The sequence below is a fragment of the Aythya ferina genome, assembly GCF_964211825.1.
Source record: "Aythya ferina genome assembly, chromosome: 1".
NCBI classification, from domain to species: Eukaryota; Metazoa; Chordata; class Aves; order Anseriformes; family Anatidae; genus Aythya; species Aythya ferina.
The window spans coordinates 128,317,216-128,332,270 of NC_140296.1; the positions used below are offsets into that span (position 1 = coordinate 128,317,216).

Consider the following 15,055-nt stretch of genomic DNA (forward strand, 5'->3'; position numbering starts at 1 on the left):
AGCTGGGAGGGGACAGACCCAGGACACCTAACCCAAACTAGCCAAAGGGGTATTCCATACCATCTGACGTCATGCTAAACAATATATAGGGGTGGCTAGCTGGGGGAGGGAGCTGGACTGCTTGGGGTTAGGCTGGGCATCGGTCAGTGGGTGGTGAGCAACTGCATTGTGCATCACTTGTTTTGTACATATTATTAGTAGTGGTACTATTATCATCATTGTATTATTATTATTGTTATTGTTATTATTATTGTTATTATTATTTTCCTGTCTTATTAAACTGTCTTTATCTCAACTCACGGGCTTCACTTTCCATTTCTCTCCCCCGTCCCAGAGAGGGAGGGGGGAGGGTGAGTGAACGGCTGCGTGGTGTTTAGCTGCCGGCCGGGTTAAACCACGACAGGATTTATTTTACTATTCCTATCACTAATCTTAGTTCAATGCAATCTATGCTTCCACTAAATGAATCTGTTCCACAGGCTTAAAATACTCTCTTGAGCTCTGCCCATGTTTTATAAGGAAAACATTTTAAGCATATGTAGTATGATAGCCACCATCATACCTTGAGGAGACTAGAGCTGCAAAACAATGCTGTCTTGCATAAACCCATATTTGAGGCAGGAGCCACATGGATAGCAGCCATCTACTTCAGGCCATTGCCAGTATTTGCAAAGTTAGTATGATTCATATTGCCTAGTATCCAAACAAAAAGAATGCAAAAACGCATCTGAGAATTATGGTGAATAGTCCATGAATTAACTAATTAATATCTTTAGTATACTTTTTGTAGCATGCATTTGATACCTCTCTGTCCTGAAATGACTTTTTCCAGAGAATAGTGCTACTCAAATTCTGAGCCTGTACGTTAGTGTTGAGTGAAAATCAGGGGTCAGCTTCTTTGAGGCAACCAGTATATGGAAAAGCTATAAAGCAAGCAGTTGGTGTGTTCTTTTTTAAATTTCAATCCTGCAGCAGGTATAGTGCAGTCTGGGAGGTATAGGTAGCAATGTATTTATCTCTCCAAAATGTACTGGTCCCCAAACTCCAGGAGGGAGTTGCTTGGGTTGAAGTTGTTTCTCTTTATTGTTCAGTGAACACCTTGGGCAAGAAATAAAGGAAGACGTCAAGCAACCATTCTTTAGCTTCTTATTTGCTTACTAAGGTGTCAACACCTGTTTACGTTCAGTTGCTAACAAACAGCAAATCTTTAGTTGGAGTAAGAGTCTGGCACTGAAGATAACATCTCAGTGCTCACAGCACTCTAAGCAGGACATACTGTATGAGGAAAATCTTTCATTACAATAGCCTAAACACATTCGTTCTTGTCTTTGTGAAGCCAAATCCCTTTGAACATGTCTTATTCTCTACATTATCTCCTTTCTTTGCCACTAGTCAGTACAAATTTTTCTATCAAGACGTTGACAAATGACAGGAGTTAGGTTTATGAAGCGAAATCTTTGTGTCATGACAGACCAAAATCCTGATGACAAACATGTCAGCTGTACAAATTACTGCTCAAGGAACTGCTTATCTTATTCCACAGTGCTTAGGAAGATGGGTCCACAATATTTGTATGAACAAATGCCTGAGGTACTGCATCTCTGACTTTATTATATTGGCTGTCAGCATAAGACCTAACCAAACATGGTACAAATACAATTTGGGAATATTATATATAATCTTAATGAAAATGGAAATTGTTTGATTATAGGCTATGATATTTTTACAACATTAAGTTGAAGAAATAATTTATTCAACTTTTCAGGGCTAATAATAATTACCTATTTAAAAAGAGACAATTGGTATGGTTGTCTAGAAGCAAGATTGTTTTGATTAGCTGAAGATGGTTATCCTGCTATCTGGCTGTAAATTAATCAGAAAGTTTCAAAGAAAGAACAACAGTTCATTTATGCTTCATCTTATCAACACATATTCTGTATTTACCTGGATATTTAATAGAAGAATATGATCTAGAAATGTTGTAGATTCCTAAATGCATAAAATGTGTGCACTTCTACAAGTGTGTTAGCACATTCATATAATTGTATTTATTGCATCATAATTGCTTTTTTTAGTTGCACCACTAACCCTATAAAACCTTAGTTTGTAATTAGCCTAATTTCATTCTCATCATTTCATACCTAATTTATAGCCCTCTCAAGGAGCCCTGCCAGCTCCTGGGATGGGATCCTTTTCCCTCTTTGAGACAGGCGGGATCCATCTGCAGCCATCAGGCCAGGTGCCAAGTAAACTGCACCATGGTCAAAAAAATGAAAAAAAAAAAATAATTAAAAAAAAAAAAATCCTGCAATGGCACCAGCTTCTCAGCTGGTGCTATTAATCAGCCAGGCTTTTCAGGTCTGCTCAGTATCCCTCCCCACCACTGAAGGGATGGAGGAAAATACCACCTGCACTTCATCCAGTAACTACCCCTATACTTCAAATCCATCTTGATAGCTTTCAGGCTTCTCTTAGTGATTTTGTCACTGCCAGCCTGAATTATCACTAAGGAGTAATAATCAGAGGGGTGAACCAGGTCAGGAAGTTTGTTGGTAATGTCCCTGACCTGGGACAATAGACTTCCCAGACTGTAGACTGCCCAGGTAGGCAGTAGACTTCTCTACACGTAGGGTCCAGCCAACGTATGGGGCCCTCTGTTCCCCTTAGAAGGGAGTCACCTACAACCATTACCCTTCTTTCCTTCTTGGTGGAGGAAGTCTTGAGGCATGATGGAGTCAACTCCCTTGCCCTAAGCAATTCCACCACATCCTCATCTACCTGTCCCTCAAGCTTTAAATCCTCAAACCTATTGTGTAAACGCACCTGGGGAGGTGAGGTGGTCCTCAATTTCTCCATCTGCTTCTTGAGCTCTGCTACCAGGCTGATCAGCTCCTCCACCTGCTCACAAAATGCACAGGCAGTATCTCAGACACCCCTTGCAGCTGGAGACCTGAACAGCTACATTTGGGGCAGATAGCGGGTCTGGGTTGCCAGTCCTTTTGGCAAGAGCTTTCTGCCTGGTGGAGACCATGGTGGGGTTTGCTGTCTGGGAGGTGTGCCAGTCTCCTCAGTGGGGAGGGATCCTCTGCCCTGTGTGCACTGTCACACTGTGCTCCCCAGGGGCTGCCTTTGTACAACAGAGCAGGGCCTCTCCAGCTCTGCCTAAGCCTCACCAGCGGCCCTTGTGAGGGCTGTCAGGTCCTTGGGGCCCCCCTCAAGTGGCCTCAGTGTAGGGACCCCCCTGCCCACTGTTATACCCCACTCTCTGCAGGACATGTCTGCCCCTGGGCTGATCACCTTGGCAAGTGACTGCACGTTGCCCTGCCAGGTAAGTGAAAAAACATCAGAGTGGTGGTATTTCACCATTATTCCTTCTGTTCTTCCAAACATTACTAAGCATTTTAGTGCCATGCACACCTTTATGTGTTTTTGCTCAGACATCTATGGGAAGTTAGCAGGGCATCTGGGAAGCAGCTGTATATAGTACTCAGTTAAGAGAAAAAATCTGAAGCAGCCGCACATCCAAAATCTACCCCTATCCCCCACCACACACAAACACATATGAATAGGACAACCAACCCCCCCAATGTGTGCTAAAACCAACTGTAAGTACTTAACTCTAAAACTTCAGCCATAATGAATCCAGTTAATTGTCTCCTGCTTGTTAGAAATGCCTGAATTCTCACCTACATGTTGTTCCCTGAAGCTCCTTAAAGTTGTAGATGTATCCATTTGGATAAATTACAAGTTAGAGCATTAACCAAGGATGTGGGAGACTCAATTCCAATACCTTTCTGGGACAGTCTCCTGTACCTTGGATGTGTATTGTAATTGCTGCATATTCTTGATTGTGCTTCATTGCTAAAGCTGCCTTTTTGATAGTCTTGCTAAATGTTCTGCAGAAGAGCAAGATAAACGTGTAAAAGTGACCTCATATTCTACTGATAAAGGCACTCAGTTATGAGGGAGACTAGATTTCTGCCCCATTTCCATTAAAAATACACACATTTTTAGGAATTAGAACCCTAGGATTGGTATGAGTTTGTCTTCATCAGAAGGGAGAGGATGACATCATTTAGAGAAAAAGGAACAGAATACATCAAGAATTGATTGTTAAAAGTTCTCTGTCATTAGCAGGACTAAAGGGTAAATAACAGGTTGGATAACAGAATTTCAATGTTTATCTCCTCCATGAAAAGTCTCTTTTCAGCACAGGTGTTTCATTTTGAGCTTAGGCTATATCTCATAGTTACATTAATTCTATCCTTTAGTTGGGTGTTTTACAGTTTGGCTATGGCATACTCTGTCTCTCTCATGGCCCAACATACACAAAGAATGTGTCCATCTAGCTACCCTTCACATCACTTATGATCTTATCCTTTTACTTTCAGATAGGTACCCATGTTGTAATTTTGGACCTGTAAAACTAACTTTTATGCAGACTGTCTCAGGAAATTACCATGTTACTGCACTCTCCATCTGTGAAGACCTATCATACTGTGGTGGCTTTATACTCATGACTATTTAATAAACACCAGCACACCACTCTCTCTCTCCCCTTTCTCAAAGGAAGAGAGGGGACAAAATAAAATGAAAAAAGGCTCAGAGGTTGAGGTAAGGGCAAGGAGATCACTCACCAAGTACCATCATGGGCAATATAGACTCAGCATAGGGAGATTAGTGTAGTTTATTGCTTATTATTAATAGAGCAGTGACAAATTAAAAGCAAACACTTTCCCCCCGATCAACCCTCTTCTACCTCCTTCCCTTGAGCAGCTCAGGGGAATGGGGAATGGGAGTTGTGGTTGGTCCATAACACTTCACCTCTGATATTCCTTCATCCTCACTCTCTTCCTCTGCTCCAGCATGGGTCCTTCCCATGGGATGCTGTCCTTCCCAAACTGATCTTACATGGGCTTCCCACAAACTGCAGTTCTTCAAGAATTCTGACATGGGTCCATACTCTGGGGTCCATCCTTCAAGAGTGAGCTGCTCCATCATGTGTCTCTCATGGGCAGCAGCTCCCACCACAGGCTCCTCTCCAAGGGCTGCAGTTCTGGCACAGATTCTGCTTGCTTCTGCAGGAGTTCTCAGTGGACTGCAGCCTCCTTCAGGCTGGGTCCACTTGTTCCACAATGGGCTCCTCCATAGGCTGCAACATGGAGATATGCTCCACCATGATGCACCGCAGGTTGCAGAGGAACAGTCTGCTCCACCCTGGCCCTCTCAATGGGCTGCAGAGGAACTTCTGCCACAGTGCCTGGAGCACCTCCCCTCCTTCTTCACTGACCTTGATGTCTGCAGAGCTGTTTCTCTCATTCCTCGCTCCCAGCTGCTGTTGCACAGCACTTTTATTTATTTATTTATTTATTTATTAAATATGCTCTCACAGATGTGCAACCAATGTTGCTCATTGGCTCAGCTTTCAGCAGGTCCCTTTTGGAGCTATCTGGAACTGGCTTTTACCTAGCATGGGACAGCTTCTGGACTCACTGAGGCCACCTCTGGTGTCTTCCCTCTACCAAACCTTTGCCACGTAAACCCAGTACCCAAATGCCTATGTAGTTCTCATAGTTAAAATAATGTGACAAGATTTGTTGGTAATAAGCACACACACACACATACAAAAAAAAGTAAAAAAAAAAAAAAAAAAAAAAAAAAAAGTTCTTTGTTGTGGCTGCTGGACACAGATAATTTATTTTATTTTATTTATTTTTCTGGCTTTTGCTTTCCAAGACTATGCTGCAATCTGCTTTCTACAATGTATCTTTCTGCTTCAGGAAACCTGGAATCTCTATAAAACAAGCTTGAAAGAGTTGAACTAGCCAATTAAGATAGCCTGCACAGGCTGAATATACTAAATACATCACAGATTAATACAGTGGCTTGAGGCTAGGTGACTTCTGTTTAGGAAAAAGTATGCTGTCTCCAACTCTAAATTGTCACTTGCAAAACACATTTAGCTAACCAGCTGTATAGAAATAAAATGAAAATTTAAATGAAGCTGTATTTAAGTGAATGCCACAGAGTGTTCTCTGCCAAGAACACACTAGCTGTGGGCATTGTCTGCCTAGCCAACTGCAAATTGCATTTTTGTGCAGTTTATGAAGAGAAGAAAACCCAACGCAATCAACACCCACAAACATCATTTCTCTAATGAACTTCATGAAATTTCAGGAATGATAATAAAGCCTGAAACAGTTCCCAGCCTGCTGTCTCCTCCTTTTGCTTCTCCCCTGAAGAGCTTGTGGGCTCCAGGACAGTCAGGACAGTGACTGTCCTGTCTCAAGGGCAGCACTCACAGGAACTATTCATCAAACACTGAAACCTGTTTGGCATATGGTACTTAACAGCATTTAAAGGCTAATCGCTGATTTGGATGCAAATAATTTACTTCCAGCTCTATTTCTATGCTTTAGTGTTAAAATCTGGAACAGTGTGACTGAGAGTATAACAGACCTTGTATGGCCCAACACCCTGAGAATATCATGGATTTGTTCTAATAAAGGCAGATTAGTGAAAATAGTGAAAAGACCTTATGTTCCTGTTCACTTTATAATATTTAAGCTGGCATATGTAGCAAAATTGAAAAATACAGAAGGAAAGCCATTGTTTTGTTGTCAAAGATGGTTGAACTGTGAGAGTAACAAATGAAGAACAGAAGAACTGTTTTGTATGACTCTGGGTTGTTTCTGTCTTTACCTACTTCAGTAGCCTAAAAGTGACAAGGCAACAAGAAAGCTGTTAGCTAGGAGAAATTCTGTATGAGTTATTGAAAATTGGCCTATCCTTTTTTTTTTTTTTCTTTTTTTTTTTTTTTTTTTTCTAGTCATGAGTAAAGACATATGCCAAAGAGGGATAAATTTTGCTCCCATTCTCATATATTACATTAAGCCGTATATAATATGCCTGTTTCTCTGTCTTCTGGTTGGATACCAAACTCTGTGAATTTGGCTCTCAAAATTTACATCTCTTTATTTTGCGAGAGGGTAGGAACGGTCTCCTGGAAACAGGAATAGCATGCTGGACTCCGTAAAACCAGGATTTAGAGCTCAGGCACCAGGAGGCACCCAGACCTTCTTTGCTTTTAGGTGTTCTGTTCCTTGCCAGATTTTTAAGCTTCACTCATATTTTTTAATCTTCACTCATATTTCAATACTAGATAAAGAAAAAATATAGGTGAAAACTTTTATGTTATTTTAAAGGCCTGCAAGTCAAAATTTCTAGCAGACCAGAATTTTGGGGACTCAAAGTTTTGTGTGCCCAGTACAATGCATGTGGAATATTGAACTACACACACTGAATATGAGAATCCTGGGGTGAAAATCTCCTTTTGAAAGCACGCACTACTGATTCAGAATACGACTTCATCCCAGCTCGGAGGCTTAGTCTGGGGAGCTTGTCTGTGTGAAAATCTGTGTACAGAGCCAGAGTAAGCTTAAGAAATATGTGAGGCATTAGGTTGGAGAAACCCATTTCTAGGACCTTAGCCTAGTATGAGACCTCACTCAAGCCCTAGCAACAAGACAGGAGCTGCATCCCACAACTGCACTGCCACTAAAACTCCATCCACCTCATCCTAGAGGGCCCACTTTCCTCAGAGTAAAACCCTGTTTATATGACTAGGTGTGGAGACTTCAGTCTGCTGTATTTTATCCTATGGAGACATTTGCCTGCATGTTTATTTGTTTTAGAAACTGAACACCATCCATGTGCGGTGGCATATTTTTGTGCTGACTTGATGGGAGTTACTGAGTGAAATGTTGGCAGGCAGGAGATGAGATTTAGTCTCATTGCTGATGTCCCTTCCACATAGGTGGTGATTCTGTTGCCGGAGGAAAGATTTAACATGTTTTAAATAATCTCTGAAGTGATCTTTCCCAGATCCCAGATCTAACACCTAATACTTCATTAACATTTTTCTCTGTTACCAATCCCCTCACCCAGTAGTGAATAACTGATTGTTATCAGCCATATCAATTCCTCTCATCATGCTGAAGGCAGAGAAATATCTGTTTTGTAGGAAGAGTAATACTAGTTTCATAATGAAGGGAACAAAGATTTGGGATGGGAATTAAGCACACCTTAGTACGTGTAGGGGAAAAAACAACAGCAAAGAGGTTGGCTTTATTCCTAGGTTAATGATAAAATTAAAGCTGGCCCCAAATGACAGATTTTTAAATTTTAAACTAACTGTTCTGTATAATACTGAATAATTACTCAGTTTTTGCCTATAATAGTCAACTAAGATATTCATTTATTTATTTATTTATTTATTTTGCCAGCTGGTAATATTTTTCCTTTTTTTTTTCTCCTAACAAGTCTGCTGAGAATTTGGCATCGGGCTGAGAAAGACTTTTTAAAATTTGCTTACTGCAACCCAGTTAACATCTGAAGCATTTAAAGCCAATTTAAAATAAGTATCGGTACTTAAAAAAAAAAAAAAAAAAAGAAACAGAAAAAAAAAAGTCATACATTTTTGAGAGGAAGGTTATTATCTATTCCAATTCAAGCTGTAGATCCTGCAAAACCAGAATCGTGGAGTTTTTATTATAGGCTCTCTAGACCAGAGTTCTATTTCTTGAAAAGCTTGTAAATATAAACACACCCTTCATATAAATAATCTTTCTTTGGCTATCATTATATAATGTTTCATAGTCTGATTTGAGTACTTTTGTTCACCAGTTTGGTTTGATTTGTCAGAAAACTGTTTCAAACTCTTGCTGGTTGGCTTGGTATTTGTACACCAAATCCTCACATTCTAGAACTTATAAAGTTTAACTATGAAAAGAGTAGATATCCCCATTATATTAAGAATTAAGGTCAATGTTTCAATAAAAATATTTGGGGAATAAATTACATGCTTGCAAAATCAGTTCATGTATGTACTCAGATTTGGCTTGGTGTGTAAAAATGATAAATGGATCAGATTTGAAGGTTATGACTTCAAATGTTTTTGAAGAATGTTAGAAAAACAAAATTTGAAAGCTTAGTAACTTGAGAACAAATTTAAGCTCACCACTCAATACTGGACCAAACTAAATTTTTGTAAGTGTCCCAAAGGAAATTAAAACATTAAATACAAATTTTGAAATGCTGAAAGCAACTTGTTTGAGAAACCATTCATTCTTATTTTAATACTACCAGTTATTATCTACAGGAGAAGATAAAACTAGGAAATGTGCTTTAAACTAAGCCATAAAAATTTGCACATCTCTATGGAACTATATTTTTTTACATACCACCACTCCATTTAAGCAATGGACAAAACAGATGAAAACTGCATATTTGTAGTACATCAAAAAAAATATAAAAAAATTAAAGTTTCAAAGTACATCCATAAAAATAAAGTTTCAAAATTAGTTAATACTACTTAACTAATAAAGTTTTGAAATTAGTTAATACCACTGGTTTTAACTTTTATAAAGAGATATTCTAATGCATTTTTCACTGATCTGTACTTTAATAGCTCTTAGGGTGATCTGTTCTTTAATAGCTCTTAAGGCCACAGATATGTCCCTAAAACTTTTGCTACCCAGGAATAATATGAAAGAAAAACACTCAGAGACGAAAAAGTCAGTTTATTTCTCATGTTTTTCATGTGAAGTGACATCATTGCCCTTGCTACTATATAAATGAAGAGTTGTGATGACACCTCTGCTAACTGACAGCCACTTGAACAATACTCTTCTTCTGTTCTGCTTCTGGCTTCTCTCATTCATCCTTTCTGTACTTGTATTTATTTCATTTCTCATGTAGAGATCTTTCATCACCTATCAGATTGACCTCAGCCTCAGTCTAATTTACAATTACACAGTTAAACAGTCAGGAACAGCTTTTCTAACCCATAGATATAATGCTCGTTCCACTTACATTCTAGGAAGTTTATTTATTTATTTATTATTTTTTTTACGTATATATGCATGCATGCATGCATGCATGTATATGTTCATGAATTACCTTTGTGATTGCAGAAAGCAGACCCTAAGTATTTTTTCCCCCTATCTTCCACCCTGTAAGCTTTATGATCTTAGAAGAGAGGAAAGATGACAGAGAATTTAACTTTCAATGGTTTGTAAGTCCCTGGAGTTTTCCAAACACTTGCTCACTATTTTTTATTGCAAGTCAGCTTAAATGAGGTAACTGGGAAATAACATTTAAAAAAATGAATTTGTTCTAGTACATTTCCAAACCATTCATAACCATTTTCTCTCCCTCATGACCTCAACTCCAACAGAAAAGCCCTTATGTAAACTATTTTCTGTTCTTCATCGTATTGTAGGGGCAAACTCGTATTCCTTCCTTGTATCAGGAATGTATCAGGTCATTGTACAGAGGACTGTAAGAAAGGAAAAGTTAGTTCAGAGCTGGACTTACCTAGGAGGGACAGAAAATGGGTCATATAAATCTGACCTATTCAGCCACCTTGTCTTACGCGTTCCTAGTGAAAATGTATTTAAATGCTTGGTGTTCTGTGGCACTTCTGTAGATTTAAGAGATCTGCCCACCATCTCAATAAAAATGTTTTAATAATCCATTCATAAACATGTTTTTTTTTTTTCTTGTTGCTATTATTTTTTATTTAATGATTACTCTGTGTACAAACAATTGTAGTCTGTAAATCCCTTGAGGAACTTTTTTTTTTGTTTTCTGTGTTCCCAAGTTCTTCCACTTCTCTCACAGAAATATCAATGACTATTGCCGTTCAGGAATAAAGAACAAATATTTATTTACATGTGGAGAGAGTAAAAGCTTAGAGGAGGAACAGAAAAGGCAGCAAAGTTCAACATGTGTTGCATGTATGAGCACATCCAAAGAGGTTAAAGACTTTTGTTTTTCTTCAGTGAAGAAAATAGAAATTTGAATCTCACAGCAACTGGTCATAAGTTGCTGATGGCTGAGTCTTATTCTCATTGTGTTTTTGGTAAGGTGTGATTTGGTACACAGATTTTGATGATGTGTTTTGGAGCAGCAAGCATAGTCAGGAGAATGGACAACACATCAAATTGAAGATTCATCCGTAACTCAGATTGTTCTGAGCAGCATTAGTGGTGCTGGGACTCTTTTCCTGTCCAGAGTGGCCTATCAAGTCATGATATCCAACTCCTCAAAACTATTGTCAAATGGTGAGGAAAAAAAAATAATTAAAAAAAAAAAAAAGAAATTTAAACACTTTTTTATACCTGCTGGCCTGTAATATATATGAGCTTTTACTGATCCTTAATTTGCTACTTCTTACTGAAACTGAAAAGTCCATGAAATACAGTGGTTATTGATAACTCATGAGGTCTTGACTGAGTGAATCATTATAGTTATGGTATTACAAGGGACTGTGGTCTGGCACAGGCCCTTTTTGAAATTATTTAATGGAGTAATTCCTTTAGAAGAGATTTATTTTTCTCTCTCTCTTTTTCTTTTTCCTTTTGACTTTTTGGATTTTTCTATGGGGGATTATTATTATTATTATTACTATTATTATTAGGAGGAATTTCTGTTTTCCTTTAGTTTTAGTTCTTCCAGCCCTGTCTTGATAACAACATAACAAAGAACTGGAAGATTTCCTCCCCCCTCAGATTTCAACATAAGATAGCCCAGCACACATTTTAATAGAACGAATTCAACATCTGGAGATGTGTTGCAGCACAATATTTCCCCTGTAAAGTGGAATGTCCAGACATGTCAAAGTATCATTATAACTTTCACAGTCAGAGACTTTCTTTCAATATAAGCAATCCTTGAAAAAAAAAGTAAAAAAAAAAAAAAAAGATACCAATTAGCAACATTACAGCAGTATATTTGGTGCAGTTGTTCATCAATAGTAATGCAGAACATAAGAAAGCTCAAAATTTATTCTCTTGGAATTACAGGCTGCCTACTATGTCATCTTCTCCCAGTTACTATCATTTCACATACAAACATATCCCAAGGATGTATTTTCATAACAAGAAAGGACATCTGGCAAGACTGGCTGAGGAAGAGTATCAGCCAGCTCCTGCTACATGTAGGCATAGTTCACCAAGAATTACTTGAGATCAGATGATTTATACCAGTTTAAAATCTAGTCTCCTGATTTATTTCCCCTCTTGTCTAATGCACAGTAGCAGCATAAAATGATATGCAAGTGATAAGAGTGGTATCATTCAGTTGCATGATTGCATGATAGTTCAGCCTCAGAGAAAATAGGAATTGGCATACTGGGTGGGAACCAATAGCCATGAAAGCAAGCCTTCTGTCTTTGACACAGATGTGGAAGATATCACTAAGACCTACAAGTACGTTGTCGTTTAACCTGGTAGGCAGCTAAGGACCACACAGCTCTTCACTCATTCCCCACCCCACTCTGAGTGCAATGGGGTAGAGAATTGGTAGGAAAAGAAGTTAAAGCTTATGGGTTGAGATAAAAAGAGTTTAATAGGATAGAAAAGGAAAATAATGATAATAATAAATAAATAAATTAAAAAATATGCAACCATGCTGATGCTCATCACCCACTGACCAAAGCCTAGCCAGCCCTCGAGCAGTGGTCCTCCACCCCCATCCAACCCTCCCAGTTTTTGTTGCCCCATATGATGTCATACGATATAGAATATCCCTTTGGCCAGTTTGGGTCAGCTGTCCCGGTTCTGTCCCGTCCCAGATCCTTGTGCACCCTCAGCCTCCTCACTGACGGGGCAGTTATGAGAAGCTGAAAAGTCCTTGGCTTAGTATAAGAACTGCTCTGCAACAACTAAAATATCATTGTGTTGTCAGCATTATTTTTCTCCTAAATCCAGCCACTATGAAGAATATTAATTATATCCCAGCCAAAGTCAGGACAGCATACTATGCAGAAGTGAGGGTAAAGGGTTCTCTTCTCTCCTTGTTTCAACACTACTTGAAAACTTGATCTGCATTATGTGATACAACATTTTTGTTGTTATCAAATGGTTACACATATGCATACGGATATTCAGTCTTACTCTGAATATGACTAAATTTTTGGTTTCATTGATTCTTTTTTTTTTTTTTTTTTCCCTTCTATACTTATTCCTTGTATTATTAATTTTACCACTTTGAAACTTCCTGCAATTAAATGTGATTAGGTACACATCATTATTGTTTTACGGACTTTTATGAACAGAAGCTTGCACAGTGTGATTTCCTCACAGCATACATGTACGTTATTTTTCAAGTGCTTATGATATCTTCTTGTATTTTCTCTTCTTCTCAGTTAAACATTCACAGTCATTTCAGTTTCTCTTCAGGGAATGTCATTCTTTGGTCTTTTCTAACTTGGAGTATGTTGTCATATGTCTCATATGATATAAGAATACTGTTGAAAAGATTGCTTCACTGAGCTCTCTTTTCCAGATATTTCATTGCCTGAATGCAAGGAAGATCTCTCAATAGAGCCAGCCACAAGATCAGTTGGTGTACAAAGCAGGCCCATGCAACATTCACAGAAAAAATCTCGGTGAGTGAAAGACAATCAAGCTGTAAATGCCATGAATGAGGATTATACAGATTTTTTTGAAGATACAAAGTTATTTTAATTATTTTTTCCCCATCAGATTGCATAAATTCATTAGCAGTCCCTAAGTAACATGCTTCTGCACAAACTACTGTGTGCCTAGTTCTCAACACTGTTAAAATTTGGAGAAATGGAGCAGAGAAGAAACTAGAAAAGAGAGGAGGAATGGAAGGGCATGGAGCAAGAAGAGCTAGGAATAAAATATTTTCAGTTGCAAAAAAATGTCTAAGCTAAAGATAGATTCCCACATTGCATGCAAATTCTGAGGCTAAGCTTCCTCTCTTTTTAATACCTAATCAAGCTTTTTCTTATCCAGAATCATATTGGTTACCTTGTTTTCTTTTTCTTTTTTTTTTTTTTTTTTTTTCCTTCACAGTCCACCTGTCTTAAAGATCATAATGTGGAACAGCCTTCAATAATTTCAAGAAATTAAGTTAATGATCTTGATCTGTTTCCCTAAAGTGATAAAACTGTCTATGGAAGGCCGTGGCTGTTCCAGCTCCAGCCAAATTTTAAGAACACCTTGACAAGGGCCAATAAATAATTTGACTTTTTTCATACCCTTGTTCCCAATGTCTAGGTTACGCCCAGTAAAGTTCAGCTGACTTTTAAGCAGGCTTTCCTTTGTTACAGCTTGCAATCTGCTTTCTCTTTTATCTGGTCCTGGAAGCCTTTTCTCACTCTGCTGAGGTGGCATTGGTGAAGATGAAATTATTATGGTTAATAAAGAGACAAGAGAGATGTACTATAGGTATCACGTGGTTCATGTTTCTTTCTGACAACATTCTTTTGAACATGCAGAAGGTAAATTTCTAGGGTTATTGTGGTCCAATCTGCTAAAGAATGTTTCTACAGAAGTCTTAATGTCATTTTTAACTACACTGTCAGATTTTAACACAGACCAGTAAGGTTTAAAATTGTTCTGCGTGTTTTCTTAGCAGTTCTGAACACAGTGTGTGTGCTCTTCTATGTGTAACGAACCTTGCCCATGGCAGGAGATTGTCTTATGTTTCTTGTTACAGTGCAAACCTTGTTGATTAGAAACAAATGCAGACCATTGGGACTTGCCCTGTTCAACATCTATCTCAGAGCCAAGAGAATAATTTCCTATGTATCTTCACATGGTTCCCACTCACTCACATAGACAGAGCCATCACTTCACACTCAAAACACAAAAATAGAGAGTACTGTAGCAACTGCTGTTAGAGAACAGCTCTGTGATATTGGCAGTGAGCAGAAATATTACTTCAGAGAAAAGTCCACATGGCATTGTGTCAGTGACTGACATGCACACAGAGCTCTGCAGTTACTATACTATTCTTCATGGGAGGTGTGTGCGTGAATGTTTGGTCTTCTCTACCCTCCTAATCCATGTAGAGAGGATGACTAGCACAATGACGTCTTACTTCAAAGAAGTGCAGGACCTTATAATACCTAGTGCTTGTGCAAGGGTTGGTTAGGCTCCTTTTGCCTTTCTGCCCTTTAGAACCATGGAAAAGCACTTACAGCCTAAAGGGTGTTCAGTTTGGCAGAGAATGTTATATC

General features: G+C 38.6%; 1 protein-coding gene across 1 annotated transcript in view; it reads left to right on the top strand.

Annotated features, from left to right (window-relative positions):
* LOC311431358 (potassium voltage-gated channel subfamily A member 5-like) overlaps window positions 1–13,447 on the top strand; it is a 151,862-nt gene extending 138,415 nt beyond the window's left edge. The window contains exon 2 of the mRNA XM_084508791.1: window positions 13,351–13,447. The gene's annotated coding sequence lies outside the window, so the exon portion shown is untranslated. The remainder of the gene's footprint in view (window positions 1–13,350) is intronic.
* The last annotated feature ends 1,608 nt before the right edge of the window (window positions 13,448–15,055 follow it).